Source organism: Lissotriton helveticus, chromosome 7 (assembly GCF_964261635.1).
Source record: "Lissotriton helveticus chromosome 7, aLisHel1.1, whole genome shotgun sequence".
In the NCBI taxonomy this organism is placed as follows: Eukaryota; Metazoa; Chordata; class Amphibia; order Caudata; family Salamandridae; genus Lissotriton; species Lissotriton helveticus.
Window position 1 is genome coordinate 309,460,168 of NC_136068.1, and position 9,121 is coordinate 309,469,288.

Genomic DNA, 9,121 nt, shown 5'->3' on the forward strand with positions numbered 1-9,121 from the left:
ACGTCCACCACCACCACCACACCCACCTCCACCACCACCACGTCCACCACCACCACATCCACCACCACCACATCCAATACCACCAAGTCCACCACCACCACCACGTCCACCACGAGGCCACATCACTCTATCTATCTAACGCCCTTACTATTTATCTGCAGCCCTCACTCTATCTATCTGTCGTCCTCAATCTATCTGTCGCCCTCAATCTATCTGTCGCCTTCACTATATCTATCTGTCGCCCTCACTCTATCTATTGGTCACCCTCACTCTATCTATCTGTACCCTCACTCTATCTATCGCCCTCACTCTATCTATCTATCTATTGCCCTCACTCTATCTATCTGTCGCCCTGACTCTATCTGTCGCCCTGACTCTATCTGTCGCCCTCACTCTATCTGTCGCCCTCACTCTATCTATGTCGCCCTCACTCTATCTATGTCACCCTCACTGTATCTATTGCCCTCACTCGATCTATCTATCGCCCTCACTCTATCGATCGCCCTCACTCTATCTATCTATCTATCGCCATCACTCTATCGCCCCTCACTCTATCTATCGCCCTCACTCTATCTATCTATCATTCGCCCTCACGCTATCTATCTATCACCCTCACTATCTATCTATCGCCCTCCCTCTATCTATCGCCCTCACTCTATCTATCACCCTCCCTCTATCTATCTATCGCACACACTCTATCTATCTATCGCATCACCACGGCATCACTCAGCACCACCACAGCATCACAAAGGTGCACCACAACATCACTATGCGCTACCACAGCATCGCTGAACGCCACAGCATCACTCTTCGCCACCACATCACTCAGCGACACCACAGCATCAATCTGTGCAACCATTCGACAACAACTGGTTCAAATATGTTCTCTCAATGTTTCAAGCTTTATGAAAAATTTCACAAAAAGATATTAATATTTCACATCTGTTCTTGGCTTTTCGTCACAATAAAATACACTGAACATAATCTTCACAAAAGTTATTTCCAAAAGTGTAAGCTATTGCCATTATAAATTGCAATAGCTTTTATTTAAGTATTAATTATAAAAAAAAGCCATTGTTATTTGTAATATCAATACATCTAAGTCACATAAATAAAACACATATTGCATTACAAATGCTATAGGTGTCAATATCACGAAAGTTAAAACTATTGGCATTGTAAATGACAAAGCTATTAATTACGCTATTTTCAACACCAACAAATAAATAAAAAATGTGTCATTTACAATAACAGTAGCTCAAACTTTTCTAATGCGAGACCTATTGCATTGCAAATGCTTGTTTATACTTGCGGCTTTGGCAAATGCTTCCCAACGATCTTTTGAAATGTCCACTTTCCTTTTATTAGTCGCTAGCTTATACCTCTGCCTTGCCAAGTTCATAAGTGAGTTACACCTTCGACTGGTCAACAGTGCCTTGATAGGCTAGCGCCAGGAGACTCCGTTAGGAGTGGCAGTTAGGGCTTTGTAAATTTTCTATTCATTTCATTTCATTCGACTGGTCAACAGTGCTTTGTGTAGCTGTCTATTGGCTTCAGAGTACTCATGATCAAACCATCTAGGTCCACGTTGTGCGCAGGGTATAGACTTCAATAGGAAGGATTTGATTCCCGAACAAAGTTTAATAAAATTCTTAAACTGCCTCATGGTGGGGATCAAGGGCCAAAAGACAGAAATTGATAAGATACAAGTTAGCCTCAACTAATGCCTGGAACGGTGTGGTGTTGTTAATGTCCTGCCAGATCAATCTTAGGTTGTCAGTGGAAGGTGACATATTCTTAGCACCACATTCTGAGGTGAACATGGGCGGGGGGTAGTCTCAACACTGTTTTAATTGGATTATGGTCCCCAGGAGTTGTGGCAATAACTTCAGCTTTCACTAGGTAGTCCTCAAGGACAGGGAAAATAAAAACATAGTCTATAGTGGAGGCACAACCCATCCCTCTAAATGTCGGCTCAGGAGGGTTATTGTCCAGTGTTTTGAAACTTGAAACTTGTAAACTTCCATAAAAACAACAGTAAGGAAACGGTTTGAGTTACGAAACCTCACCAAACATAATTTCATCAGTCATAAAACATGACTGAATACGTGAATTTTCCTTAAACGAAATAATAACACAGGAGCACCCATAAAGCATCACTAGTTCTAAACAAATATCAAATGTTGGCAGTTACAAAGCAATAAACAACCATGAAACGCTTTCAGTCCCAAAGCTTCAACACTCATACATTGACTATCCTTAAAAAAAATCCCCATACATAAACCCATCACATTATTAAAGCATCATCAATCATAATACAAAACACAACATAAAACATGCAATGGTATTACAGGGAACATCAACAAACATAAAATCTCATTCTGCAAGAAACATTGCTGATTATAAACTGCAACATAAAGTATAACATCCAGGCCATTGATCAAAAACATCACCAACCATCAAAAACATTATCAACCATCAAAAGCATAACCATGTTTGATACATTAGCAATCAGAAAGCATTAATAAACCTACAGCTCGTCTTCAGTCATACCCAGGGCCACTGGTATTTTGCGATTCTGCGGCTGCAGAGTTTGTGCATAAGGATGTATTTGCTGCATTTGCCACATAATCTATCAACTGCAGATTTTAACAAAAATTTGTTGTTAAATCGAATGGATCAAAAGTTACTGAAAACATGGTGACACGTGTTCTGGCAAACTGGAATGCTCTTCACATAGGTTGACTTGTAGTCCTTCAGTTGCTTATTGGTGCATTTGGGTTTTACAAGGGTACTAATAAGATGAAATCCATCCCCAGACAGTGTTAACGTGTAAAAGTGACAAAATAATGATGTAATAGTATCACAGAATGTGCTGCGTTATGCCACATAATTTGCCTTTGCTTCCTGCATAATTTGTCAACTTTACCTCATGATTTGATCCTCCTGTGCCTCATAATTACAGTGGCCCTGGTCATAACCCAGGCTCCAAACATAAAATAACAGCCACATCAATTGCAAAACATGTTACTCTGCAAATTGAAATCAATACATATAATATAAGAAAATATACTCCTTGACAGCTCTATTAACTATATACTGGAGCCTTCCAATTCTATGTGCCTTATTAGCAGTATAGGTGCTTTTTATGACCTCTGGTAAATAACAATATTGCAGGGTTCTTTATTTATTGGGTGTGATAATAACACATATTACGAGTTTCTGGGGAATAACATGCAAATGTGGTATTTAATGCATCAAAATCCGCATGATACAGTATTTACTGTATGGTTTTCCCTTGTTGAATTTCAGCAGGTTTGCCCTACAGAAATGTAACGAACGTTGTTATTTAATGCATCCGATAGTTTATCTATCGGATGCATTAAATCATCCGATAGATAAACTATCAGGGAAATTCCTGATAGAATAAATTGTCAGTCTGGTCATTTTAAATGGCAGCTACTCACCACCATTCCAAACAAACACTGGCAAAGCCAATAGCTGTGGCATTGGCTGCCAGCCTTTTGGCTTTGTAAATGCTTGTTTTATTTTGTCATAGTTTTTGAAAAACGTCATTGTTGGAGAGGCTGCCAGCAAGCTCAAAGGAGAAAAAGGAAGTCTCAAAAAGCACACATTGCCATAGTAGACCCTGCCTATTAAGGGAACAACTTTTGGATATTCTTGTGAAAGACTACAAAGCGATACACTGACAGTGAAGTTAGCCAGTGGCAGATGTAGGTAGACTTATTGCCCAAGCTGGATGCTGTAGTGGGCAGAAGAATAGTGTGAATGCCACAATAAAAGACCCTTGAATTAAGAGGGCTGTCTGTAAGTATATTATACATATAGTTTTAGTAAAATGAAAAGGTCAGTGCTAACACAGACCTAAAAATATGAATACTCTTCAACATTGTATCTGATTTCTGTGCTTGATTGTTTAAATCAAGGTAATTACAAGCTGCACCATTTTCCTTGATGTCTTCCATCCTTTAACTGTGGCAAGCATCTGGGGATTAAGAGGCTGCAGACAGACATTAAAGCCTCTTCCTTGGCTGGTGCCTTGATTTGAGCATGCTGTGCACAATAAACAGGAGAGCCCGGTGCATTTTGTCAGCTACAGCCATTTACATCTCATTACAGAGCTCTGATGTCTGTTTCCTGCACACAGGTCATTAACACCAGACCGGAGTATGCGCAATGCTCGGATTAATGAAGCCCGATATAAGGCTCCCAGAGGTCCTAGAGAGTACTGGTGGCAAGTGCAGGTTGTATGTCATAACAACGCGGGCTTTTACCCCGCATGCCATTACAACGTGGGGATTACAACGAAGTCGTTACAACGACTTTCGCTGGAGGGCACTGGATAGTGTAATAGTTTAAGTTTATATTCCAACTCCAGCCCACGTTGACAGCAGGGAAGGTGAAGGATAGAAAATTAAACTATTCCCTATCCAACAGCGCCCTCCAGCGAAAGTCGTTGTAACGACTTTCGTTGTAATCCCCGCGTTATAATGGTAGTGCAGGGTAATCCCCGCGTTGTAATGGCTGTTCTCCCAAGTGCAAGGTATTCAATGCCTGTGAGAGGGAAAGGGGCTACTTTTGGCCAATTAACAAACATAGGAGAAAAGGGTGGAAAACGTTCCAAATTTAGGTCAGTTTCTTACAGCCACACTACTGGAAAGATTGGTGGCAATGCAACTCAGTGAATACTGTGAATGAATTTGGTCCATGATGTCAATCAAGAAGGCTTTTGTCCAAGAAACAGTCCCAAATTAGCACTGTTTGCCATCCTTGATAATCTCCAAATACTGGTGGAAGATAATGATGTTCTCTCTGATTCTTTGAGATCGATCAGACATGCTCAACATTGGGGACCACACTATCCTGTTTGATAACCTGGGGGTGGTTGGCTTCATTGGTACGGCTCCGGCTTGGATGCCAGTCCCAGTTAGTTTTATTTGTACTGTCCTCTTATTCATAAGAGACTTGATCCATCAATTGTGAAGTCTCACAGGGATCCACCCTTCCTCTCAGTTTTTAATATCTATGTTGGACATTTGGCTAACCTTCTCCACTCCTTGGGCTTCAGCCCTCGGTTTTTACGTCGAGACCAGAAGACTGATCTTTGCATGACTTCGTATCTTCTCATGCAGGGGATGAGAATCTTGTGATTTTTTCCACTTCTGAAAGGTGACAAACTAGCAGATTCATATGTGAAATTAAATTTTCTTGGTACTGGACAATAGCTCAAGATGCTACCCCTGCAATGGGTGGAGAGCATTCCATAGCTTCTTTCTCTCTCCCAGAATAGTGGAGGCCGAGCTGTGACGCCTCACCTCATGGAAGGTGTTGTGAAGCTTGATACTATATACCATACAACACTAATGTCGCTAAAGTTGATCAATTTGACTGTCGAACTGTTATGCCAGCAGCAGGGCCGGCTCTAGGGCGGCGCGATCGGTGCCTTTGCACCGGGCGCAGACTAGGCGTGGGGGCGTGATTTTTCCAAGTATATTATCATTTTAGAAGCACTTGCTGCCGCATTCCTGCCTCCAGAAATTTACAGGCGTCAATTAAAATGTCAAGTTAACTCCGGTGATTAATCGTCTTCCTGGAAAGAGGCTGGAGGTTTGTCTAGTGGAAATTTTGACTTACCCCAAGGTAGCGCAGAAGGTTAAAATGCCTGCTGCAAAGAACATGTACTGTGCAGATAACAAAGTGCATATAATATAAATAGGTCAGTGGGTTACTGCTTCTGTAAAAGAGCTCCTTTTGTAACTTGTGGTTTGTAAGTCAATATCCTAATATAGAGCATTGAGCTATTAACTGTCATCAAACAGCTGTGTGTAAACTGCAAGTATTATGTTTGAACTATATGTTTTTTTGCCCAGTCTTTCATTATCCTAATCTTGCGAAAAAGGTTCATTTGGGTAGAAAACAATTCTTATTATTAAAGAGAACCCCTAACAATGATGGTACATGTTAAATTCTGAATGTGTGCTTTTCCAGAATAAGGGCTCTTATACTATATTGCCTACCAGTATTGATGATGACAACCCTACACTACACCTTGTAGTCCTGTCTGATGTAATATTTCCTATACACTGATTTACACACATATGATTGTCTCTGTACAATGTGGGTGTGATGTAAAGTGCTCTGACACCTTAAACTGGTATGAGTGGTGCTATAAAACTAAATGTATCTGAGAGACAGTGGTTATGGAGACTTGAGGGGCACTGTTAAAGGGTAGTGACGGAATCCATGGCAGAGGTGATCATTGGGGGAGGGCGCCAACAGACATTGTCTCACAGGGCGCCACCATTGTTACATCCGGCCCTGGCCAGTAGCATTATATCTCAGAATATTTTTCAATTGTAACGTAGAATAGTAAAAGAGACTCGAATCAAGTAGGACAAAGAAAAATGGAGGGATTAGCACTTCATGGATTAAGAAAAATTACTCCCCACAGAGCTGTGATAAAAAAGGCGTTGCCACAGCACCTGTAAAGTTGCATGGGCCTGTATTAAACAATAGGAGAATTGCAGGTCCTATGCAATCTTTGACCTGTACTTAGGTTTTCAATAGCACGACACAGCTACAGAAAGTAATGGTTTAATGTTATCCTATTGGCCAAAATTAGTCTGTGGGTGGTATGCACATGGAAAACAACCGTCCAGTCTTTCCCCAAGGGTGCAATTATTCTGTGGAATTTCAGCACCCTGGTTTGGATTGGACTGCACTGGGTGATAAAAATAAATAAATATTAGTTGTAGATAGTTTCCTGCTGTGCATCAGTGGGTGTTGCTACCCTTATTTTCAGGTTCCCTAGGCAGAGAAATATAAGAAAAGTCTGTGTAGGTAAAATATGCATCATCGTTCCCAACAAGAGACATGACCTGAAGATATGAAAATATTGCATGTTGGTTATGTCCACCAAGAGTTATCAATACCCTTTGCTACAGGAAGCACAATCCAATGTACGTATTGCCATTTAAAGTTACTCTATCACCAAAAGGTCTCCATCCTTAGTGCCATGGTGGAATGAACTCTAGAATATTAGGATTTTCCCCTAAATCGTAGATCTAATTTATTTCAGACTTAACTTTCTCCTGTTTACTAATTCAGCACATACTAGCAAAAGTATTCCATAATGTGACACCATTTGTGCATTCTTGCTAAATGTCTGGGCAAAGTCCAAAATCGACCATTTCTGACATAAACTCAAATGTGAAGCAAGGATTTATAGAAGATAAAGACACTAACAATGGTTTCTCTTTCTAGTTTATTAATTTTTTTGTCTTGTCTGTTGGCGGAGGGGGTAGAAAATGTGTTCTTCCAACAGATCTGAGTGTACTTACATTACTCCAGCCATCCACTAAACCTTTTGCACACATTGACCCAACGTGGACCTACATTTTGTCATATGGTTATGAATTCCCATTAAAAGATCTAGCTCAGTCAAATGTCTGCAATTAAAGTTACCTGGATGTGGTAGCCGAGTACTGAGTTTTAAATACCTACTGCATGTGTATCGACAGCAAAATATCAACTTGCACTATATTGTCAATGGTCGTAGATTGAAGTTAGATTAGTAAATCTACATTTATCAATGCATGCTAACCTTGACGATACAGAGCAAGCCAAATTTTCAAAGTCAATATACGTGTAAGTCAATATCTCAGTGGTTGATATTTTGACTTACCACTGTCTTCTGCCATTATCATGAGAATATATGTGTGTGCCAACAACCTCATGTGATTCTCGGTCGTGTTACTCTACCTTATGCCCATTCTCACGATGTAGAATTTTTGAGCCCACACCTGCATAGGTAAACTCCACTTGACACCGGAACAAGAAGAGCAACCTTTCCCAGCTCCTGTGTTTTTCCACCTGTCAGACACTACAGAGGAATTGGCTTCCATTGTGCTCTCCTTTTGTCGGTGGTGTGGTATTGTTCTTTCAGTGCCTTCCCTTTAATGAATAGTTTCTCTTTCCTGGAATTTTTGAATTCAGTTGGTTTGCAAAAAACCTTCTGCCTTTGCCACAAAAACTATTTACTACTACCATTTCAAACAGTGCATCAGTTTTGGATCAGTTCTTAATGGCTAACCCACACAAATCCTTCTTTTTTTCATTGGTAATTGTTATCCTGGGTGTATTCGTGGCTTTTGTGGTGAAATGCACCTGTGCTTACTGTGGAAACGTGTATTCCAAAAGGAACCAGTAGCAATGATGACCCAGGACTTCCAGCTTGATCGAAACCATTGCGTGTCTGTGAGAGGATTTGGTACCAGGCATGGTTTATAGTGCACACTGGTGCTGGGTCAGTTTCTTCATGTAGTGTTCTTTATCATCTGTTCATGAGGGGGAACCTCCAGACACACATGTGTGCAATGCAAAAAATTCACAGAGGGAGAACTTAAAGCACATGATGCAGTTTAGCTTAGGGTTGCAGCTTAAGCAAGACTTTCAAAAATGGCACTTGGGGCATAGATGCATGAAAGTTAGGAACAGCGATTTCCAAATTGCGATTTTTTGAGAATACCAATTAGGAAATTGCTCTTTCTAATGTATGAAACTCTTCTTAGTCTCATTAGCGATTTGTGGTAGATCGCAAATAGATATATCTCATGAATAATAATGAGATAGGTCACAAGTTGTGACCCACTACGATTCCCTGTCATCACAGGGATGATGGCCTGCTGGGGTCAGTAGACCACCATGTCTGTGATTGCTTTAAATAAGCAATAATTTGATTTAAACACAGCTTGTTTTCTTGAAAGGAAAACGGGGTGTGTTTACAAAAAAATAAAAGAAACTTTGAAGTTTCAATTTTCAAGAGTAGGCAGTGGCACCTTGGTCCACTATCTGTTTTAAAAAAAATATTTGAACCACCATTTCAAAATAGAGTTGCAAACTGCCCCAGCAACTAGAAACAGTCACTTTGTAGCTCTAGAGTCAGTGTAGGGGAAGAGGATCACACCCTGCACGGACCCATCCTGCTACAGGGCAAACAGAAGGTGGTACACTCTGCTCTTCCACCCCATCATCAGTAGCCAAGAGCATGGTCAACTCAGACCTCTCAAAGTGGGGTTTGAGGTGATTCACGTGTAGGACC